This window comes from Xyrauchen texanus, chromosome 14 (genome assembly GCF_025860055.1).
Source record: "Xyrauchen texanus isolate HMW12.3.18 chromosome 14, RBS_HiC_50CHRs, whole genome shotgun sequence".
In the NCBI taxonomy this organism is placed as follows: Eukaryota; Metazoa; Chordata; class Actinopteri; order Cypriniformes; family Catostomidae; genus Xyrauchen; species Xyrauchen texanus.
Window position 1 is genome coordinate 7655507 of NC_068289.1, and position 22584 is coordinate 7678090.

At 44.0% G+C, this 22584-nt stretch overlaps 1 protein-coding gene and 1 long non-coding RNA gene across 2 annotated transcripts in view; both read left to right on the forward strand.

The window, feature by feature from the left end:
- The window catches only part of LOC127655046 (acid-sensing ion channel 4-A), a 162144-nt gene that overhangs the window by 25371 nt on the left and 114189 nt on the right, over positions 1-22584 (forward strand). The gene's annotated exons all lie outside the window — the stretch shown is intronic.
- Positions 18178-22296, forward strand: LOC127655047 (uncharacterized). The gene is made up of 3 exons (XR_007972012.1): positions 18178-18254; positions 18699-19039; positions 21539-22296. It is a non-coding gene; the product is annotated as an uncharacterized LOC127655047 (long non-coding RNA).

The window sequence follows — 22584 nt, forward strand, 5'->3', positions numbered from 1 at the left end:
CCTTTCCACAGTGTAAGCTGAATTCTCTGCGTGAATTCTTTGCCATTAAGCATTGACAGCCACAGTAATGCAGAGGAATCCTTTATGTTGGATTTCTTTGGTATTTCTCATGGTTTTTTTATACTTGGTTCATTTCAGGGGTCCGAGGGTGCTTTGCAATAACTTTGGTGTATATGTGAACCCACCAAACAAACTTCAAAACTAACTTAAAGCTAACCGAAATAAGACCTCATAAGGTGGACTGTGTATGGTTCACTTTAAGTCTGTGATACAGTTCACTAATAAAATGCATTGTGAACAATAAGCGAGACAGTTTCACTGAATTTTCACATTTCAAAGGTTTCTGGATGGTACAGGTTACAAGACAAAGATAATGATGACACACAGCAGTTTAGAGAAGAGAGGAGCTTTTGTCAAATTCACACAGACACTGAAAGGTTTTCCTTAAGTGTCCCGATAAAATAAGGGCTCAAGGGCAGGAGTGTAAATTAACGAATTACAAATACTCACGTTACTGTAATTAACTACTTTTTCCCAATAATCGTCCTTTTTTTAGTAGTTTAAAAATGTTATACATTTACTTGAGTATTGTGGAGCGGAGGGGGGTGGGGCCGGGTCGGAATATCGCGCGCCCGGTCCCTAATCGGCCTGATGAGGCGCGCGAGGGATAAAGGCGGCCGGTGACGATTGTTCGAGAGAGAGAGAATTACGGGCATGTCCATCATGTGCGTTTGTTTATGTGTTTTTGAGTTTTCATTAAATTATTATTTATATTGACAAGCCGGTTCTCGCCTCCTCCTTGCCCATCCTTTAACTGTTTTACATTGGTGCCGAAACCCGGGAAGGAGGAGGGATGCCCGTCGCAGAGTCCTCGACACTGCCATCCACCCTGGGGAGCGCTGCTGCCATCTGCCGGGTGACGGAGTAGCCCGACCGCCCGGATGCGGGGAACGGCTGTCTTCCGCGGGGCAAGTGGGGATGGGAAACCCCGACTGCCTGGAGCGAGGGAGCCGCTGCCGGGGACGGAGGAGTGCCCTGCTGTCCCCAGAGATGCGGAGGGGTCGAGGGAAGACTGCCGTCCGCGAGGGGAGGAGGGAAGAAACTCTCCGACCGCCCGGAGCGGTAGAGCCACTGCCAGGGGCGGAGAAGTGTCCCCATTTGCCACCAGAAAAGCGGAGGCGCGTTCTACCCGCTGGGGGTCGAAGGTTTCACTCCGGTTCGCCCGGGGTTGGAGCGGCTGTCGTCCGCCTGAGTGTGGAGGAGTGTTCGAGGACCACGCGACGGTACATCAGAGAACCGGTGAGTGAGATTTTTTCTCTCTCTCCTCTCTCTCTCCCTTTCGCACCGTGTTTGCCTATTTTGTTGTTGTTTTTCCCCTCCTGTCTCCTCCCAGGGCGAGGAAGGCGGGGATGACCACGCGAGATACACCCCGCCCAAGGGATGGGGGGGTGTACGTCATGCCGGCGCGCGAGGGATAAAGGCGGCCGGTGACGATTGTTCGAGAGAGAGAGAATTACGGGCATGTCCGTCATGTGCGTTTGTTTATGTGTTTTTGAGTTTTCATTAAATTATTATTTATATTGACAAGCCGGTTCTCGCCTCCTCCTTGCCCATCCTTTAACTGTTTTACAAGTATATTTTAAGTGCTGTAACTGTACTTTACTGCGCTATTTTCCCCACCATCTGTGTTCGCTAATTCACTGTCCTGATTTTATTTATATATATCAACATGATTGGCTAGAGTGAGTCTCGTGACTCCCGTCAAATCAAATCACACGTAAAAAAACTTGAATGGCAGCTGCAAATATGGCGCCAACTGTTATGAATGTGGAGAATGCCTCAAGCATAGTTTACAGCTGAACATCTCGGCCGCACCTGGAAGGGCTTTTCTCAGTGAAAAAGGCCAATTGCATGATCGTGTCATGTGAGTTTAACTTGCTCCAACCAGATATCGGCATTAACTTTAGACTACTTTTATGCTGATTTATGTGATTTGTTGAGCTTCAATATTTTAGCACCGATTCACTTCCATTGTATGGACCAAAAGAGCTGAGATATTCTTCTAAAAATCTTCATTTGTGTTCTGCAGAAGAAAGAAAGTCATACACATCCAGGATGGCATGAAGGCGAGTAAATGATGAAAAAATATTTTTAAGCGTGATGTAGCGCCTGCACCAAACAGAATTTCCCATTCTGCTCTACCTCCTCTATTGTGCAGGACATGACGTGCCAAGTGATCCTGTTTATTTAGCATTTTTTTGCATTCCTTGCATTGTTTGAACATGTTTTATTCACAACAATAATGCTCTGTTTGTATTAAGAGAAATTTAGACCCTACACATAAACTGACTTTAATGTAATTGGTTCATACATTACGATTTAAAATGGGGATCAGTGTTTTGATAATAACTTTTTAATCTTTTCATTTCTGTTATCATTTCTCCCTATTATTTTTTGGAATCAGATTCATGTAGTATTTATCATAGATATGTAATGTATTTTAAAAGTTGGCATACAGTGTTCATTATAATGGGGCATAGGTTTTGCAACTTGGTACTCAATGCTCAATACATTTAAATGAGCTACTCTTTTACTCTTAATTTAGTAGTTTTTAGGAAAGCTACTTTTACTCACACTAACTTTTTTGGGAAGTAACAGTACTTCTACTTGAGTATGATTTTTCAGTACTCTTTCCACCCCTGCTCAAGGGTTTATTCAGAGTGCCTTTCAATGTTGCTGTAATGTAATAAAACTGAAAGTAAAGATATTGTAATAAAATAGCACACAGATTTAACATTGAAAGGGAGCAGAAGGCTAATTTCTCTGGAACAGAAAATCTTATCTTTTCACTTGGTGTAGTAAAACAAGTTCTGTGACCCCACTAGCTACCACATAGCATTGCCTTAGCAACTGCCCAGAGCACCATATCTCTGCACTAGAATGTACAGATCATAGGAGTGGACTCTCCATAGGGGGCATTAGCTCTAAAAAATCGTAAAGACATTGGAGTGTTTTTGTTCTGCTTAGGGCCATGTACTAAGGCATTTTGTTTGCTCCATGATGCCCTTGGGGCCCTGCCGTATTTCCGCTTCAGAATATCGTAGAGACATATATGTGTGTGTATGTGTTATATATATGTTTTTTGTTCTTCCACTTTTTAGGCCAGGAACTGTATGGACAACTTATGCAATTTTTCTTCACTCTCTCTTTTTGTCCACTTTAAAGGAGTCTGAATTTGGTTCTATTTAGGAGGACTCAAGTGTGAAAACACTATGATTGTTCATTGAATACACTTCCACTCAATTAACGATAAACAATCAATGGCGATCACATAGTCTTCTCCTCATATGATCTGTATGTATTAGATGAACCTGAGGCTGAAGTCAGGCATATATTTACCCTGGACTCTGAGTCTCAATGCCAAGGCAAATTTCTCAGGCAGTAAAAAGGAAGAAAATGGTTCATATATCATGTAATGAAACCACCGTGTCCTTCTTTCACAACTTTTGAATGAAACCATATTGAAATAAGTCAGTGAAACTGAGTGGAAAGCGTTAGGATTATACAGTACATGAAAAGGCAGTAACACATCAGGTGCAATAAAGCTCACAAAGAGGTCACCTTTTTCTTTCCTTCACTCTCCCTTTCTCTTTCTATTCCTCTCTTTCTCTTTTTATGAATGCAGCTCTTGAAGTGTGGCTTGATCTCTGCAGACAGAACATGTACTTGGATGTTGCATAAATAAAAGTATTTCCAACCCAAACAGCTGAATAACTTGCTTGGGATTAGCATGCCATTAAAATTGGAGTGTGCAGGTTTGCAGACAAAGGTGTGAAACACGGAGCAAGGGTGGGACCATGGCAGTCTGCCTGCCTAGAATATGAAATAGCCTCTGAAATCTTGTTTGAAAAACTAACCATGAATTAAACATGCAGTGTCTTTACCTCACACTGAATAGAAGCACAACATCGTACATGTTTAGGGATTTTCACAAGGTTTTTGAATCTGACAGAAATTAACTTTATATCACATATTTCGTTTTTTCTATGCATAGCCTATTGCTGTGGTAATGTGTGGCTGTATTAATGTATGTACATAAGCAACATGATTTTTTATTATTGTTCATAGGTATTTTTATGTAGTAGTGGGGTGCTATTACACATACAATTTTGTTTGTTTCCATAGACACAGAAATGTACAATTTCGGCGTATTGTCAGCACATAAACCTAATATTAAACCATAATATTTCAGACTTCTTGAGCTTTGATAATTAAATTCAGACATACAAATTGCGGAAACTATTACTTTTAATATTTTGTCCCAATTCTGTGTCATGTATGCAGAAATTTGCCATAAAACATAATTTCAGAGGATTCGTAATTTTCTAATATCTTTAAAGCTGTACACAACAGTGCTTACTTTTTTGATGCTCTGAATATCTTGACATTGTTTCAATGTCTATCCAAACTTACAAAAATGTGTTTCCCCTTCTGTCACTCTCTCCACGTTGTGTCGGAGAAGCGACACTAGGGGTCTCTCTTGAGCGCCGATATTCACCTCTGACCTATTGAAAAGGGCCAATGAGAAGTTGGCAGTCAGTATTTGCATACCCCGCCCCCGGACATACGGGTATTTAAGCGGGGCAAATACGGGAGTTCATTCAGAAAATTTCTTCAGAGCCGATGGTCTGTCTGCAGTTGCTGCGAGTTTACACACCACTATAAAACGTTCCTGTTTCCTCTGACGATCTGCATGCTGTTGGATCTTGGCGGCGCACAACAGCGGCTTTCTCCTTCACTTTGCACGGCATGCATTGTTGCCCCTGAGCTCGACAGCGCAGACACACATACACACTGTGTATATTAAAAGAGTTATTTTCCTTAAAGAGTAAATTCCTCTAAAAGAGCAAACACAGCGGCGTTGAACATCCTTTTCAGGACGCGTCTTTCTGAAGATGCCTTTCCGCCCCTGTGTAGTTTTTGGAGGCGGTGATTTCTCCCCACCTCTGACGGTCATAAAAAACTGCCTGGCGTACCTGGGTTGCGAAACACGCAGGCAGTGTTTTTATGAATGGTCTATGTTTTCAGTACGAGAACATAGCCATGACAGCATTGCGGTCATAGGCTTTCTCTTGTAGTGAGAGAGAGCCGCTTCAGCCGCCCCCCGCGCCTCGCCTCCTTCCCACGGGATTGAGGCAGGCGCCGTGGGCGATGAAAACGATCTGGGGTCAATGACGGGCTGCGTTTCGCTGGGTGAACCCCTTCAAAACCCCCCGCCTCCCCGGCACGCTTGCTGTTTTCCGTCCGGGCTCGGGATGAGCATGCTCTCCAATGGGTTATGTTTTCAGCCTGAGAACATAGCTGCAGCAGCGCTGCGATCTCTGCTTTCTTGTGAGGAAGAAAGCCACTTCAGCCGCCCTCGCGCCTCGCCTCCTTCCTACGGGATTGGCGCGAGGCGCGCGGCGATGAAGATGATCCGGGATAATGGCGGGCTGCGTTTAGCAGGGTAAAACCGCTCAAAACCCCCCCCCCCTGCACGCTTGCTTGCTCCCCTCCTGAGCTTCGGGATAAGCGGTCCGCCTAGCGGCCGGCCGCCCGGTCCCTGGAGCTCCCGGACATTGGATGACGACATCACCGCTGCTTCGGAGAGCGTCACAGCGGCATCGGATGCGGATAACTCGCCTGGGCCGCCACCTATGGGTCTGCTTGCCCAGTCTGAGCCTGACGCACGGAGATCCGCTATGCTTCCCTGGGTTTGATGATTCCACGGGCAGGTGCGCCGCCCACAGCCGCGCCCTCCCTGTTCCTTCCTGGACGTGCATGACAAGCTGAGCGAGCCAAGCTTCCTCGCTCCTCCGCTCTCACTACCCTCGGTGGTAGAACGGTCCCAGACCGCTTCCCCCCTGCATGTCCACCGGGCCAAGGCACTTCAAGATTTGCACTTGGGTAGTCCTGTTCTTGACGTGCTGCAGGAACTGCACTCGGACAGGCGATGTCCACCCTCGTGGTCCAGAAACATAACAATGGACTGGATCTGGTCGTAGTACAGATCTCACGGCAATCTGCTTTCAGATTACGACAGTCCCGGTACACCGGACGCGGCGATCCCGCCTTCAGCCTGCCCACGACTGTCCCCCGGCCGGCCGGTTCAGACGAGTCCAGAGGGCGCCAGCATCAGACCTCCTCCTCAGTCACGAACCCGCCCCTGCGGGTGTGCGGAGCAAGGTAAGTGCTTTGAGTCTATTCTCAGCACCTCAGCCTCGGGCGCAACGAAGCCGCCCGACGCTGCATTACCTGTTCCGCCCGCTCGCGAGGCCCGCCCGGTACGTCCAAAATACTGCGTCCCTTTGGTGCCCCTAAGCGCAGAGCTGGGAAGAGTGGCTTTCAGCTCCCCAATGCATCACGCTGGCTGCACCGGACCATTCGACTTCGGTTACGCTAATTCAGTTTGCCCAGCTCCCACCCCTCTTAGCCAAGGGCGCGGTAGAGCCCGTCCCTCCAACCGAAATGAGGAAGGGTTTCTACAGCCCTTACTTCATTGTACCCAAGAAAGGCGGTGGCTTATGACCAATCCCGGACCGGCGAGTTTTCAATCGGGCCTTGGTAAAACTCCCGTTCAAAATGCTCACGCAGAGAAATATTCTGGCTGGCGTTCAGCATCTAGATTGGTTTGCAGCGGTAGACCTGAAGGACGCGTACTTCCACGTCTCAATTCTGCCACGACACCGACCCTTCTTACGGTTCGCGTTCGACAGCCAGGCATTTCAGTACAAAGTCCTCCCCTTCGGCCTGTCTCTGTCCCCTCGCGTCTTCACGAAGGTCGCAGAGGCGGCCCTTGCCCCGCTACGAGTAGCTGGCATCTGCAGAGACCAGGTGCTCCGGCACCTCAGCCGTTTGGGGCTTCAGGTCAACTGGGAAAAGAGCAAGCTCACTCCGGTTCAGAGCATCTCTTTTCTCAGGTTGGAGTTAGACTCAGTCTCAATGACAGCACGTCTCACGAGCGAGCGTGCTCAGTCGGTGCTGGACTGCCTCGCTTCCTTCAAGCCAGGCACAGTGGTCCCTCTAAAACTTTTCCAGAGGCTCCTGGGGCATATGGCATCCTCTGTGGCGGTCGCGCCGCTGGGGTTGATGCATATGAGACCACTCCAGCACTGGCTCCAGACTCGAGTCCCGAGACAAGCATGGCACCGCGGCACGCATCAGGTAAGGATCACCCCCGCCTGCCTCAAAACACTCCGACCCTGGACAGACCTCTGCTTTCAACGGGCAGGAGTGCCCCTGCAGCAGGTGTCCCGACGCGTTCTGGTCACAACCGACGCCTCCCGGTCCGGGTGGGGTGCTGTGTGCAGCGGGAACACAGTAGCGGGCCGTTGGAAAGGGGCCCCGCTGCGTTGGCACATCAATTGCCTAGAGTTGTTGACCGTCCTTTTTTCTCTCAGGAAGTTCCTCCCGTTAGTTCGGGACAAACATGTCCTCGTGAGATCGGACAGCACCACGGTGGTGGCGTACATAAATCGCCAAGGCGGCGTACGCTCCCGCCACATGTCACAACTCGCCCGCCGTCTCCTCCTATGGAGCCAGCAGCGACTCAAGTCACTGCGAGCCACTCACATCCCCGGCAAGCTCAACGTCATAGCGGACGCGCTATCATGACAACGCCTGCCCGGCAGAGAGTGGAGGCTTCACCCCCAGTCGGTCCAGCTGATTTGGGAACGGTTCGGCAAGGCCCAAGTAGACCTGTTCGCCGCCCAGGAAACCTCCCACTGCCCGCTCTGGTACGCCCTAACAGAGGCTCCCCTCGGGACAGGCAGCTGGCACACAGCTGGCCCCGAGGGCTCATGCATTTCCCCAGTGAGCCTTCTTGCACCGGTGCTGTGCAAGGTCAGGGAGGACGAGGAGCAAGTCACGTTAGTGGCCCCCTACTGGCCCACTTCGGACTTGGTTCTCGGAACTCAGGCTCCTCGCGACAGCTCCTCCCTGGCGAATTCCCTGAGAAAGGACCTCCTCTCTCATGGGCCGGGGCACGCTCTGGCATCCGCGCCCAGACCTCTGGAACCCCACGTCTGGTCCCTGGGCCGGGCGCGGAAGAGCTAGCCAGCTTACGCGACCGTTGTGAATACAATCAACCAAGCCAGAGCCCCTTCTACCAGGCACCTTTACGCCCTAAAGTAGCGCTTGTTAGCAGATTGGTGTTCTTCGAACTGAAGACCACGCAGAGGTGCGCTATCAAGTCTGTGCTCCTATTCCTACAGGAGAGGCTGGACAGGAGGCTGTCCCGTCCACCCTCAAGGTGTATGTTGCGCCATTGCCGCCCACCACGATCCTGTAGGCGGCAAGTCTTTGGGCAAGCACGACCTGATCCTCAGGTTCCTGAAAGGCGCCGGAGGTTAAATCCCTCCCGGCCAGGCGTAGTTCCCTCCTGGGATCTCTCGGTAGTCTTGGCAGGACTCCAGAGACCCCCTTGAGCCGCTTGAATCAATTGGACTCAGGGCCCTCTCTATTAAGAGCGGCCCTGCTGATCGGCTTCGCCTCTATCAAGAGGGTCGGGGGACCTGCAAGCGTTCTCTGTCAGCGACACTTGCCTGGAGTTAGGTCCGGCAGATCGTCTGTGATCCTAAGACGCTGACCGGGCTATGTGCCCAAGGTTCCTACCACACCATTCGAGATCAGGTAGTGAACCTGCAAGCGCTGCCCGGAGGAGGCAGACCCAGCCCTTTCGTTGCCGTGTCCAGTGCGCGCCCTGCGCATTTACCTGGACGCACACAGAGCACCAGGCGCTCTGAGCAGCTCTTTGTCTGATTTGGGGGCGGCAGAAAGGAATGCCGTCTCCAAACAGAGGCTACGCCCACTGAGTTGTCGGCGCCATCACACTGGCTTATCACACCCAGGCCGTGCCCCTACCCTTACGGGTCCGAGCTCACTCAACAAGGGGTGTTGCGTCCTCGTGGGCACTGGCCAAGGGCACCTCCCTAGCAGACATCTGTAGAGCAGCGGGTTGGGCAACACCCAACACCTTCGCGAGGTTTTACAACCTCGGCGTTGAGTCGGTTGCGTCTCGTGTTTTCTCAGGTCGAGCCCGTAGAACTCAGTAACACGTGGACCGACCGGCGGGTGGATCAGCTTGGCCCAGCGCCCTTTCCTGACATCAAGGTAAAGTAGTGCGCCTTCTTCCCAGGGCGCCCCACTCCGAGTCGGGCCCCTGGTCGATTCCTCCCCAGCCCTCGGGTCCGCGGTTCAGCGGAGGAACTTCGCCGACCCAAGCCACTGCGGGTATCCTGATGGCTACCCTGTACTGGTATAGGTGCTCCACAGGTAGAATAGAAGGCCTCCTGCGCGGACGCCCCTGTGTGTATTTCCACGGTTCTGTCCCTTCTGAGCGGACCCCGTGTCTCCCTTAGGCAGTTACAGCTGCCCGGTCGCCGTGCTGTAGCAACTCCCCCTTCGAGGCTGGGATCTACCACGCACCATACTTTCCACACGAGCCCTAAGGCGGCCGTGTGGCGTGTCTACCACTTTCCTCCCCAAGAAAAAGGGCAGGTGTGGTCTCCGCAGGGTCTGGGTAAGACCCCTTCCCTATATGCGTGTAAGGGCCCGGCTGTGATTGCTCTATGCGAGAAACATAGAGAGAAAGAGGCCCAGCCAGGCTGGCCCTTTCCCATGTTGGCAAACATCGCCTTGTTCCCCTCCCAGGGTAACTAGAAGGATTCCGATGTTCGTATGGGGCATTGGGGAAGAGTGCGTGCAGCCGGGTACAGGCGATGCGTGGCACTGGATGAATCCCTGCCGCCTCTGTATGGGCAGTTCACGTACACGGTTCAGCACATGGCAAGATTGGAATGGGTCCCCTAGTGTCACTTCTCCGACACAGCGTGGAGAGAGCGACAGAAGGGAACGTCTGGTTACGTATGTAACCTCCGTTCCCGAGGGAGGAACGACACGTTGTGTCTTTCCTCCGCCATGTTACTGAACCGAGCCACTGTTGTGGCCAGACCATTTCGGCTCCTCAGAAAAATCCTGAATGAACTCCCGTATTTGCCCGGCTTAAATACCCGTATGTCCGGGGCGGGTATGCAAATACTGACTGCCAACTTCTCATTGGCCCTTTTCAATAGGTCAGAGGTGAATATCGGCGCTCAAGAGAGACCCCTAGTGTCGCTTCTCCGACACAACGTGTCGTTCCCTCCCTCGGGGAACGGAGGTTACATACGTAACCAGACGTTAAATGTCATGTACAAATGTCTAAGAATACTAATGAGATCACCTTGTCAAAAGACTGAAAAAGAGAAAGAGAAGGAGGTATTGAAAAAGAGAGAACTCTCTCTGTACATTCAAGTGTAGAAAAGTATTTCTAGAAGATACGTAAATGAGCAAGCTGGAAGCAGTCTGTTAGCAGATAATTTGGTGAAAAGGAAACTCACTCTATTTGGTAGTCTGCGTTTTCTGTGGCATGAACATGCAATTACCCTGGATTTCATTTCTCACAGAGAAGTGTGCCTGTTCACTGGAGTGGCAAACGAAAAGAGTCAAGGATCTTGTTGACAGTGGTGGCATGTACAATCACAAGAATCCAGTAACCTGACCATCATTAGGGTACAAAGCCTCATATTGCATTCAACCATCAGATTCTGTAGACATGACGTTTATTTCATGCTTTCTACATTTGGTCAAATTTGTGCTGTTTCACTGGAGGAAGTACATGTAAGCTCCCCTCCACCCCCGTCCTCTAGTGGTTCTCGTTTCTTGGTATGCCTTCCTAATAAGACCTCAATATTGGCAGGATAAACTCTTCACTTTAACTTAAAAGGAATGTTCCAGGTTCAATAAAGTTAAGCTCAATCAACAGCATTTGTAACATAATATTGATTGCCACAAAAATGTATTTCGAATCAGCCCTCCTTTTTTTCTTTTTTTTTTTTGTAAAGTAAAAATCTGAATTCCAGTGAAACACTTACAATGGAAGTGAATGGGGACCAATTTTTGGACGTTAAAAATACTCACCGTTTCAAAAGTTTAGCCAGAAGACTTAAACAATATGTGTGCTAACATGATTTTAGCATTATAAAATCACTTACTAACCTTTTCTGTGTAAAGTTATAACCAATTTTACAACTTCGTTGCCATGATGATGTAATGTCAACAAACACTAAATTCCTAAAATGACTGTAAAAAGGATAATTTAAACAACTTTACAGCTCAAATAATACATTCGTTTTAATAGAAGAATTAATGTAGGTGCTTTTATAAAATTAGAAGCTTCACATTTCTGGTTTTAAACCCTCCAAAAATTGGACCCATTAACTTTTATTGTTCCCACTTACTTCCACTGTAACCTCAATATTTGCTTTTTTCAAAGAAAAAGAGGCAGGAGTCTAAATACATTTATGTGGTAATCAACATTAAGCCACGAATGCGTTGAACATGGCACATTGCTTAAATAAAAAAATTATGCTGTGAAATTATTCTGTAGTCATAGATGATGCTACAAACTGTAACGAAGAATCAGGTTGAGAGGGATCCATATGCGGTTTATTCAATACAACAAGTTCAGTGACAGACAGGCAAATGTCGAATAATCAGGGCAATCAACAGTATCTGAGGTAGAGCAGAGATGAGGTAAACAGGCAGGAGATCGGGGCAGGCAGTAAACATCAATAGCAGTAGTCCAGGCATCATCCAGGATCTGGCTCCCCTGACGTCTGGAATCTAGTAGATCTCGCACCAGAAATGCCTCCTCACCATCCATGATCGTGGATCGCGTCACCGCCTTCCTCTTCCACCCTCGGACCACCGGCAGGTTTCAGCAGTGAGACATGGAAAGTGGGAGAAATTAGATAAATAGCAGGTAACGGGAGGCGATATGACACAGGATTAATTTGTCTCAGAATTTTGAAAGGACCAACATACCTGGGACTGAGTTTCTTGCAGGGTAAGCGAAGGTCCCAGGTTGAAAGCCACACCCACTAATGGCCAGAAAGTGTCGCCATTCTACAAATGCTGTTCACGAATCCCCACATCGTAATTCTGCTCAGCAGAGGAAAATTTGCGTGAGTAGTAAGCGCATGGAAAAAATGTAAGGGGATTACCTTGGCGTTGGGAGAGGATGTTGCCAATACCGGTATAAGATGCATCAACTTCTACCACAAAAGGTGCGTTGGGGTCAGGTTGATGCAGAATGGAAGCAGAGGTAAAACGACTCTTAAGTTCATTGAAGGCTTGAATGGCGTCCGTAGTCAAGTGAAGCTTAGTGTTTCCTCCCCTTACCATGGCAGAGGGTGGGGCAGCGACAGTGCTGAAGTTTCTGATAAATCTTCGGTAGAAGTCAACAAATCCTAAGAATCGTTGGAGTTCCTTTAAAGTAGCGGGTTGAGGCCAATTTAGAACTGCCCGTAGCTTGCCCTCGTCCATAGACACCCCTTCTGGACAAATGATATAACCGAGGAAGGAGATTGATGTTTGGTGGAATTCACACTTCTCTGCTTTGGCATACAGTTGGTGTTCCATGAGATGCTTTATAACTGCCTGGAACGGTTTGATGTGTTCCTCCAGTGTTTCTGATTAAATCAAGATACCATCAATATACACAATTAGGCACTGGTTTAACATGTACCCGAATACATAATTTATGAAGGATTGGAATACAGATGGACTATTGGACATGCTGAAAGGCATAATGAGATATTCATAATGCCCGCTGTTGGTGGAAAAGTCTGTTTTCCATTCATCCCCCTCTCGAATGTGAATGAGGTAGTAAGCGCAGCGCAGATCCAGCTTGGTGTAGAATTTAGCAGATCTTAGTTTTTCCAAAGCTGCAAGGACCAGGGGTAATGGATATCTGAATTTGACCATTATATCATTAAGACCGCGATAGTCAATACAAGGATGAAGACCCCCATCCTTCTTACCCACAAAGAAGAAGCCGGCTGCTGCCGGTGAAGTGGATGGACGAATGAATCCTTTGGCCAGTTCCTCTTCAATGTGCAACTTCATTGCTTTCGCCTCAGGTTCTGACAGGGGAAAGATTCTGCCTCTAGGTGGAGAGGTATCAGGTAACAGATCAATGGCACAGCGAATGAGATTGTCAATGCAAATAGCGAGGTTAATTAATTGATCCAGGATTCTGCCTTCCCCAGCACTCCTTCCTCCCTCAGAGTGCTCAAAAACCTCTTTTAGTCACTGAAAGTGGTTCCGCGTAACCCTTGATTGGCCCAGACAGCTGTTGTCCAATCTGGAGCCTTTCCCGTGAGAGCACACCAGTGAGATTTTACTTTCATCAGAAGGGTAAAATGAGGGTTGTTGATTCAGTTACATAGAGCATTGAACGAGGAAGCCCTGGCATTTGGTTGGAGTGCCGTCAAATTTTCCTAGAAAGACTAGACGAGGATTGGCAATCACAGTACTGTGAGGTATTAAGATGGGTACCTGACTCGCTTGAGGCACTGACAAACGGATGTTGGTGCGGGCTGATGGAGACTCTGAACAGATCTCACCAACTCATCCGTTAGCGAAGTGAGTCAACCTAGTTGTTGTTGGTGAGATGCCAGTAGGTTTGCTTGGGCAGAGAGTTCGTTGGACATACTGTATGCATGAGAACCGCTGGATCGGTAGGTGGCGAAGGTTTCTGTAATGCAGACTCAGGTTGAGAGGGATCCATATGCAGTTTATTCAATACAACAAGTTCCATGTACAGACGGGCAAAGGTTGAATAATCAGGGCAATCAACAACAGAGGTAGAGCAGAGACGAGGTAAACAGGCAGGAGATCGGAGCATGCAGTAAACATCAATAGAATTAGTCCAGGCAAAGTCAGTAATAGGTAGGCAGTAAATGATCATAAGAGGTAATACAAGGCAAGGTCAAACACGGGTAGGATAATACAGGGAATGAATGAATAAACACTCAGAAATGTAGCCAGGGCAAACAAGACTTCGCAAAGAGTGAACAAACATACAGGGCTTAAATAGTCTAAGTAATGTGGAACAGGTGGGTGGTAATCAGACCAGGTATGTGGGCACTGGGAATTGTAGTCCAATGTTAATACTCAGGCGAGGGAGACAGCTGGGGGCCGATTGAGGAATCTTCACTGGCGGTCGTGACACAAACAAACATTAAAGTGGTTTGAAATGACTAAACAATATGTTTCTCATTAGTCATTGAGGTGTGAGATGTGATCACATCTCAGTTTCTTGAACAACAAATTTGCACCACAATGATGATTTGTCTGATTTCAACTTCTATTAAAAATAATTGCAGACGCTACCCAGATAGCACACGTATGTCTCTGAGATGTTTTTTTTAGATCTTTTCATCTGGAAAGCATCACATTTTAATAAACATCTCCTGAACATCTTACAAAGATCATTTACATTTTACATGTATGCATTTGGTAGACCCTTTTATCCAAAGCAACCTACAGAGCCTATATTACAGTGAGAATTCCCCCGGAGCAACCTGGAGTTATGTGCCTTGCTCAAGAACACAATGGTGGTGGCTGTGCGGATGGTGGCTGTGGGGTCAAGCCAGCGACCTTCTAATTAACAGTTATGTGCTTTAGCCCACTACGCCGCCACCACTTCAATGTATCCAATGTATCCTCCACCCAAACATTCTAAATCAAAAACATCTCAAAGACATCTGCTGAATGTCTGATTGACATCCAAGAAGAAACATCTTATAGCCGTATTGCAGATGAGCAAACAAACTAAAAAATATATCTTCCAGATGTAAACACACACATCAATTATAGTAGATGTCTGGGTGATGAACGTGTGTTATCAGGGTACACAGGTCAAGAACCAGAACTATTTGAACTTTCAGATGAAGGGCCCTGTTTTAAGAGCCGTAGGGCTAAGTGCAGCGCTATGCCATAATTCATAAGCACAAAGTCAGTGAGCATAGCCATGAAGTTTAGGTATTTTTGAGCAAGCGTGTGCAGTCTAAATCAAAGTATTAATGGGCTGGGTCAAGTGAAATTTTATTCTGAGTTCTTCTCTGAGTTCTTATAATACAGTCCATTTCCTATCAAGTACCAGTGATATAAACAGAGACAGCACATTCATAAGAATTTGGTAGTGTAAATGGACTATATGCAATGAATTAGAAGAATAAAAATATGGACTTGCATTCTTTTGTGCATTAACTGTGTCCTTGTTGAAAATCAGGCATATTTCTTGTGACATGCATGATTGACTCACCTTTAAGCCATCCCAGATTTTTAGAAGCACATTTCAGCTTTTTTTGTCCATACAATGCAAGATAATGGGTGCCATTATACTGCTAGCCATTTAACAGTCCAAAAGGCATATTTAGGCAGCATAAAAGTAATCCACGCAACTCCAGTCGATCAATTAATGTCTTTTGAAGCAAACCGAAAGGTTGGTGTAAGAAACAAATCGATAATTAAAATGTTTATAACTTTAGATCTTTGCTTCTGCCCAATGCTGTATTTCTGTTTGAAATTACCTAACTCTTACATGATGTTTGTTCCTCTGTTGTATACAAATGCACCATTGCGCTTACTTCAGTGATGCGTCAACTGCTGGCAGGAAGACATTTTTTCAAGCAAATAACATTTTAATTATCACTTTATTTTTTTACACAAACCAATACATTTTCTTCAGAAGACAATAATTTATAGACTAGAGTCAATGTGGATTACTTTTATGCTGGCTAAATATGCCTTTTGGACCAGCTAATGGCACCCCTTATCTTGCATTGTATGAACAAAAAGAGCTCATACAGGGAATATCACCAAAAATATTAACTAAACGAAAATATAATAAAAACTTTTATGTGGTCAAAAACATTTTAATATAATCACCTCCCTTAATCCATAACTGTTATTCCCTCCAACTTCTTCTACCAGCCTCTTTTGCAGTCGCTTAAAAATCTATCTACGACAACAGGTGGAAAAATACCAATATAAATAAGAAAATAAATACAGTTGTAAATATGAACATAATTATAATAATAAATGAAAAATAATCCATCACCTCAAGAAAGTTTAACAAAAATGTCATACTAAAAAATTACAGAATCTGTATCTTCTGTTATATATCAAGAGAAAATTCAGAGTCCAGAATTTTTTTTAATATGTATGTATTTTGTTACCCAAACTTTCTGTCATGTTGTTTTTGCTGCTGACATGGCAAGGTTTAGTTTTATTTGTCCATTCTTTTCTAGTCCTTTACAGAAAATTACCATAGTTGACTGTTGGCTGATTTCCACGAAGCTTTCTCAACAATGATAATGTTCCCTATTCCCGAACTTACAAGACAAGATAAAAGAGTTTGCTCTGTAACATATTGATGTAGGGATTTAGAGGAACTTCATAACCTTTTTAATCAGTTTCCTTAAGAGACATACAGAGGACAGGCTAGCCTCTATCTGTTATCTGCTCTATCATCTATCTGCCGAGAGTTTATACTGTATTTGGGATTCTCCTTATATACTTTATCTTCCTCATTACAACAGGTGCAAGAGCCGTCAGACCTGGTGAGAGGCAGTGCAGAGGCTGGAAGGGGTTGGAGAGGGTGGGCTGAGGATCTTGGCTGACAGGGGAGTGGTATTAATTCCTGCCCTCTGAGATATTAGGCTCTGTGTTCCCTTCTTCACTCCTGGTACTTTGATCAAGCCCTTTTGTGATTAGAGACTGACCCTGACATGACAGGCCCGATAACTTGTCAAAGAAGCACAGGGTGGAAAAAAAAGGAAAACTTTCTCTGATGTGCCCAGGGAAGGCAGGAGAGAATAGAATCAGTGTTATTCCAAAGCTTTTGCTTCACCCCTCCTCTGTGTCTGGTGGGTAATAAAGATTTCATGTATTCATTTTACTCAGGCAAAAATTGCAATCTATAATGACTTGACATTTCTTTTTTAAAACTAGCCAGAAGCCTCATGATTTGAATGTTAAGCAGTGTCTCGACTGACTCCGCGCTAGACTAGAACCTGCTTTGAATTCCATCAACTTACCTGTTAGTGGATGTTGAGGCTCTTGCAAGAGTCTACATGAATGTTGTGGCTTCCCTTGTACCTTTTGTGCTTCATTAAAAAAGAGTACACTATGCTTGTTGAATCGTTACAAATCTTTGCAAACAAACTTGCTCTTTTGTAGCTCAGAATGTAGTTACTCAAAAACATTGAATAGCAATAGTATTCTTTCATCCATAGATTTAAAGGAATAGCTGACCCAAAAAAGAAACATCTAAATTAACCTGTTTGATTCAAGTCAAAAATATTTTTTAACATGTCTAATTCAACCTAACTACATTAGGTTGCACCAACCATTTTAAACCTAAATTTTGTTTTGGGTTTTTACATTTTAAATATAAGGGTCGATCAGGTAGCTCCTTTACAGTAGACAAATAGTTGGTTACCACTTTTTACCATGTGTAAATAAACTAATTTCACTCTGGTGATGAGACTCAAAGTGCAAAAACCAATGAAGTTCGCCATTATCAATTTCATTGCTAAATTGTATTCAGCCCTGTTTGCATTGTTTATCAATTATTTGTTTTTAAGAGTATAAACACCAAGTTTTAATAAAATTATAAAAACATAAATAAAATGGACGTGGAGTTGGCGCACTATGAGGTAAAGTGCAGGATCAATACAAGCCTGTAATACCTCTACCTGATTGGTGTGTTCCCATCTGAGTTCCCATTAAATTCTTTATGTCACCTCAGACATTCTGTCTGAGGGAAAAGAGATGTGCCCAAACTTCAGAGACTGGCTCGGTCCTAGCCATGTGTATTAAAGCTTAATCTAATACAATTTATCAGCTTTAGCGTGGAGAGCCATGGAGATTATGGAGTGTGTGGAGGGCTGATCATGTTACATTCTCTGTAGATTCTCAAACCATGCCTGGAGTTGCTTCAAATGCTTTAAAGCCTGTCAGAGTGTCTTTAATGTTGAATTTTACTTAATCACTGGGTACCTCAGATGCACCCACACTGAAAAAAGTGCACAAGGCATGTCATTACTCTAAAGACGTTTTTATACTTGATGTAACTCAAAACATTTAATTTTCTGTCTAGCCATCAGTGTTACGTAAAAGGATTGGGTTGATTTAAATTAAAAGTAAGTCTTGTTAGTGTAAAGTAAATACATTTCTTTAAATTGAAGTAAAAATATTGGTTTCCATTGTCACGTGACTTCTAACGTCATCCGTGGTCGTTCGTGAGGACGTTCCAGCTTTCCGCCATCTTGTTACACCGCATGGATGAACTCGACGTGGGAAAACGGGAATCAAGAAAATTGGTAAGTAATTTTAAACATACGTTTGGGTGTATTATTAACATTATACATCAGGGCTTGACATTAACACCCACCATTCGTGGGTGGGTTTCAGCTGTGGCGTGTAACACAGTCACTCCCACTAGCCACTTTGGCGGGTTGAGACTTCTCAAAAGGCGTCTCTTATACGGTAGCTAATCGCGTTGCGCATTAGAACAAACACACGCGATTCTTTTGAGTTTATGAATGCAATGTCTAATAATCAGAAGGCGTTCAGATTAGTCATCGCTGAATCGCGGGAGTTTTGTTCAGAGCACTGAAATCTGCACTCAAAGCAGAGATGTACGAGCGATGTAGCCTACATAGGAGATTGTTTAATGCTTTGTGTGTCTATGTATTTTTACAACTAGTTCTCAAAGAATAATTTTTATTTTTCAGAAGTCTATTTTCTGTTTCTCTTTCTTACAGATTAATGCCGAATTTGTTTCGCATCACGACCTTCCCTTTACAATCGAGATTTATGGCCTCTTTGGTCAGACAGAGCTCTCAGCTTCTCCAGGTTATTAGGAGCAAAGGTGGTGTCCTCCGTGAAAAAACTAAGGATACTATTAAAGTTATGGATCAGGTATTGGTTGCATGCGAACAAAATTGCTTGTGGCAATCAATTTAGTAGTGTTTTGGTCTAATAAAAACAATACATCTTGAACATTTTGTTGAGTCTGGACATAGACATCAGAAGAGAGTGCCTGCTGAAGTGCCTGATCATGTACCTTGGTGAAGATGCAAGCTGTCTGATCAAAGAATACCAGGTAATGTAGACAATGCAAACTACTGAAATTTTCTCCAACCATTTTTGCCTTAAAGTTATATTTCACTACCAAGTCAATATTTCCCCATGTTTTACTCACCCTCAAGGCATCATAACTGAATATGGTTACAGGTGCATCTCAATAAATTAGGATGTCGTGGAAAAGTTCATTTATTTCAGTAATTCAACTCAGATTGTGAAACGCGTGTATTAAATAAATTCAGTGCACAAAGACTGATGTAGTTTAAGTGGTTCTTTTAAGTGTTATGACTTAGGCTCACATTTAACAAAAACCCACCAATTCACTATCTCAACAAATTAGAATACTTCATAAAACCAATTAAAAAAAAAACATTTTTAGTGAATTGTTGGCCTTCTGGAAAGTATGTTAATTTGCTGTATATGTACTCAATACTTGGTAGGGGCTCCTTTTGCTTTAATTACTGCCTCAATTCAGCATGGCATGGAGGTGATTTGTGGCACTGCTGAGGTGTATGGAAGCCCAGGTTGCTTTGATAGCGGCCTTCAGGTCATCTGCATTGTTGGGTCTGGTGTCTCATCTTTCTCTTGACAATACACCATAGATTCTCTATGGGGTTCAGGTCAGGTGAGTTTGCTGGCCAATCAAGCACAGTAACACCATGGTCATTGAACCAGCTTTTGGTACCTTTGGCAGTGTTGGCAGGTGCCAAGTTCTGCCGGAAAATGAAATCAGCATCTCCAAAAAGCTTGTTAGCAGAAGGAAGCATGAAGTGCTCTAAAATGTCCTGGTAGACAGCTGCATTGACAGTGGACTTCAGAAAACACAGTGGTGTGAAATTTCACACTCGACTTCAAGCAACATGGATTCTGTGCCTCTCCACTCTTCCTCCAGACTCTGGGACCTTGATTTCCAAATTAAATGCAAAATGTACTTTTATCTGAAAAGAGGACTTTGGACCACTGAGCAACAGTCCACTTCTTTTTCTCCACAGCCCAGGTAAGACGCTTCTGACGTTGTCTCTGGTTCAGAAGTGGCTTGATAGCCCTTTTCCTGAAGACGTCTGAGCGTGGTGACTCTTGATACACTGACTCCAGCTTCAGTCTACTCCTTGTGAAGCTCTCACAAGTGTTTGAATCAGCTTTGCTTGATAGTATTCTCAAGCTTGAAGTCATCCCTGTTGCTTGTGCACCTTTTCCTATTTAAATTCTTCCTTCCAGTCAACTTTGCTTTTAATATGCTTTGATACAGCATTCTGTAAATGGCCACACCTTTCAGTAATGACCCACTGTGACTTACCCTCTTTGTGGAGGGTGTCAGTGTTCGACTTCTGGATCATTGCAAAGTCAGCAGTCTTCTCCATTATTGTTGTTTCAAAGAACAAGAGATACCTGGAATTTATACTGTAGGGATGGTCATTAATTGAAACTCAAATGTAAATATTCTAATGTTTTGAGATACTGATTTTTGACTTTCATCAGCAAAGTTCTAATCATCTAAATTAAAACAAAAAAACTTTTTAAATGTTATACTTTACATGCAATGAATCTAAAATATATGAAAGTTTCACTTTTTGAAATAACTTACAAGAAATGTTTTTATTTTTCACTACATTCTAATTTATTGAGATGCACCTGTATATTCTTGAACAAAACAGGCTAAGTTATAATCCTTCGTATTTCAATGGGAGTGAATTGTTGACTTTTTGAAGCTTCAAATAGTGCATCCATTGATTAAAAAACTGCTCGACACTGCTCTGTGGTCTTAACAAAGGTCTTCTCAAGCCTTGAGGGTGAGTAAAACGTTGGGAAATTTTGATTTGGTAGTGACATATCGCTTTAAAATAGTTCAAGTAATTGTGTTATCATTTACACATCAGCCTGTGTGACTTTCTTCCACAGAACACAAAAGAATATATTTTGAAAAATTTTGTTAAGAGCCCCCATTCACTTGCATAGTAAATGTGGGCTGTGCTGTTCTGTTACCAACATTGTTCAAAATTCTGCAGAGAACAGTAATTCATACAGGTTTGAAATGACAAGAGAAATTTAAATGATGACAGATTTTTGATTGTGAATTACTACTTTAATAGGGGGTTGGTTCACCCAAAAATGCATTTTGAACACTGTTGAGTAGATTGATAAATGCCTCTGATTGGCCATTGTGGTACTCAACAAATATGTCTGTGATTGTCTACAATGGTCAACACATGGAGCGTTTAATTGTACAAGTGTTTAAAAGCATTTTCAAAGCCAAAGAAAGTGTAAATGTACGTCTTCACCCAAAAATGAAAATTTTGTCATCACTTACTCTACTCTTGTAATAAACCGTACACATTTTATTTTTACACTGAACACAAAAGAAGATATTTTAATGAAAGTTAGCAACAGTCGTTTGGGCTCTACATTGACATTCATAGTAGGACAGCTAACAAAATTTTGTAATACATTTTCAGATGAAGGGGTGTTTTTTTTTTCTTCCACAGTCCCTCAATTACTATCTGTTCTTGTATGTTTTTAGGCTGACCAGAGGGAGGAAGCGGAGAGAGAATTTGAAAAGACCACTATGGCAATTTTTGTGATCCGCGAAAGTGATTCTCTTAGTCGTGCACTGGACACTTCCATTGTCATTGAAGGTGTGGAAGTACTAAAGGAGTTGCCCTCTGTTGCATGTGCCTGTGCCATGATGTTTGGACTCATTTATGCACTGAACTTAAAATATCCTGAAGGACTCAATATACCTTTGAGGCCTTTCAGAAAATAATCATGGACATAGAGAGTAAGCAGATGAGCCGAAGGGTGCAGAACCTCTCTTCAAAGCTGCAGGAGTAAATTTGTTTCCTTTGACCCAGCTACAATGTTCTGCTGATGGTAAATTTCTTTGAAGATGTTGGACTGTATAAAGCCTTTTATACAAATGTAACTGTACTACTGTTTACTAAACCGGATTTGTTTTATCTAGGGTTAGTTAAATAGTTTACCCAAAAATGAAAATTCTTACGTTGTTTACTTATCCTTAAGCTATTGAAGTATTTAACTTTAATTAATTTTGGTTCAGAGACATTTTATGACAATTATGAGAGAAGTTTCATTTTTGGGTAAAATGACCCCAATGACCATGAAGGTGAAAATACTTATTTATTTATTTTTTTCTACCATTGGCTAATTTGGTAGGTGTTTTATTAATTGTTTGGTTTTACACTGCCCATTTTAAATCAGTTTTTGGGCCAAACTTGTTTTAACTTCAGATTACATGTTTCTCTTCGAAACCATAACTGATTCTTGTGGTGAATTTACATTGTATCCAATGTGTCTATGTATATGGATACTAAAACAATACTATACACATTGTAGAAATGTTTTATGAGAAAATAAATTGTCAAAAGTTTGATGCTTGAAGTAATTTTTCTTAGATGATAAAATTACACATTCTGAAAGTAAATACATTTATATTACATGGATATTTTAAATTGTATTTGTTTGGATATTTGGTTAGATGTAAAGTAAAATAATTAAGTTAATACAAAGACAAAACATTGAGACAAAGTATAATTTGAGATTTCATTA